This window comes from Phoenix dactylifera, chromosome 11 (genome assembly GCF_051530095.1).
Source record: "Phoenix dactylifera cultivar Ajwa chromosome 11, Ajwa_hap1_PhDact_Kaust_v1.1, whole genome shotgun sequence".
NCBI classification, from domain to species: Eukaryota; Viridiplantae; Streptophyta; class Magnoliopsida; order Arecales; family Arecaceae; genus Phoenix; species Phoenix dactylifera.
The window spans coordinates 10,000,840-10,002,828 of record NC_143200.1 but is presented as its reverse complement, the minus strand read 5'-3'; the positions used below and the strand labels follow the sequence as shown (position 1 = coordinate 10,002,828).

Genomic DNA, 1,989 nt, shown 5'->3' with positions numbered 1-1,989 from the left:
TGCATAATTTTTCCTGATAATGTAGGACATTTTGACATCAAACCCGGGGTAATTCAATTGCTGCCCAAGTTCCACGGGTTAGAGTCCGAGAGTCCGTATCTTCATTTAAAAGATTTTGAAGAATTGAGCATTACATTTAGAGTGCCGAACGTCACCGAGGATGTCCTCAAGCTGACATTGTTTCCTTTCTCTCTAAAGATAAGGCCAAAACATGGCTAAACTCGTTGCGACCTAGATCAATAAGAACTTGGCAAGATATGCAGAGAGAATTTTTGAAGAAGTTCTTTCCCACACAAAGGACCAACTTTTTAAAAAGACATATTAGCAATTTCCAACAAAAAGATAATGAAACATTTTATGAATGTTGGGAAAGATTTAAAGACCTTCTTCTCTCATGCCCTCATCACGGGTTCGAAACTTGGAGAACCATTAGCTTCTTTTATGAAGGTTTATCGCCACAGTTGAAACAGTTTGTAGAGACCATGTGCAATGGTAGATTTTTAGAAAAACAACCTGATGAGGCATGGGAATATTTGGATTCCCTTGTTGAGACTGCCCAACTTTGGGATAACGGAGATAGAAACACCAAGTCTTTACCTAAGCCTACTAGCTCTGTACAGGGAGGCCTTTACAACCTCAGAACTGAGGATGATCTTCATGCTAAAATGGCAGCCCTCACTAGGAAGGTAGAAGAAATTGAGCTTAAGAAGATTGAGCCTGTCAAGACTATAGAACTTAGAAATGAGTGTTGTGGTATCTGCGATATGTCGGGTCATACTACTACAGATTGTCCCACCATACCGGCATTCAAAGAAGTCTTGCACGATTAAGCAAATGCTATGAACTCCTACCAAAAGCCTTATAACGATCCATACTCGAATACCTATAACCCTGGTTGGAAGAATCATCCAAACTTTAGGTGGAGAAACGATCATCTTCAACAGTCACACCATTCAGCTCCTCCACCTGCACATCCTACTTATGCACCACCACCTTCTCAGAAGCCGAATATTGAGGATACCTTGCAATCTATACAAACTTTTCTACAAGGTCAAGCTAATATCAATGCTCAAAATACTCGAAATTTTGAAGATATAAGGAACCAATTGTCAATGTTGACTACCGTCCTAAGTACCCAAGAGAAGGGTAAGCTTCCAGCTCAACCCCAACCTAACCCACAAATGCACGGTAGTAATAATACGGCTCCCTCTAGTTCGCATACAGAACATGCAAAAAGCATTATGACTTTGCGTAATGGGAAAGTTATCGATCAGACCGTCCCATTGAGACCGCGAGTCACTTCTAATTCTGATGCTCCCAAAGTCGATGAAAGGAACAAAGAAGAAGTTGAGGTCCCAACTTCTACCGAGAAAGTTGAATGTCCTTTTCCTCCACCTTTTCCATAACGGTTAAAGCCGTTGCAAAAGCTCGAACCTAATTCTGAAATTCTTGAGCTTTTTAAACAAGTAAAGATCAACATACCTCTTCTTGATGCAATCAAACAAGTACCCTCATATGCCAAATTTTTGAAGAACTTGTGTACTGTTAAGCGCCGATTAAATGTTAAGAAGAAGGCATTTTTAACTGAAAATGTGAGTGCTATTTTGCAGCACAACATTCTCCCTAAATATAAAGATCCAGGTTGCCCAACCATCTCATGCATCATAGGCAACTTTAGGATAGAGCGAGCATTGTTAGATTTAGGGGCGAGTGTGAATTTGTTGCCATATTCTGTATATGAGCAACTTGGTTTAGGTGAGTTGAAGCCAACCTCCGTCACTTTGTAATTAGCTGACAGGTCAGTTAAAATTCCAAAGAGGATTATCGAGGATGTATTAGTCCAAGTAGACAAGTTCTACTTTCCTGTCGATTTTATTGTATTGGACACACATCCGGCTTCGAACTCACAGTCTCAGATTCCGGTCATTTTAGGACGTCCATTCCTTGCAACTTCTAATGCATTGATTAATTGTAGGAATGGCGTCATGA

At 40.3% G+C, this 1,989-nt stretch overlaps 1 non-coding gene across 1 annotated transcript; it reads right to left on the bottom strand.

Annotated features, from left to right (window-relative positions):
- Positions 1 to 302: 302 nt before the first annotated feature.
- LOC148700650 (small nucleolar RNA R71) lies at positions 303 to 412 on the bottom strand. Its single transcript, XR_015971612.1, has one exon. It is a non-coding gene; the product is annotated as a small nucleolar RNA R71 (small nucleolar RNA).
- Between the last annotated feature and the right edge of the window lie 1,577 nt (positions 413 to 1,989).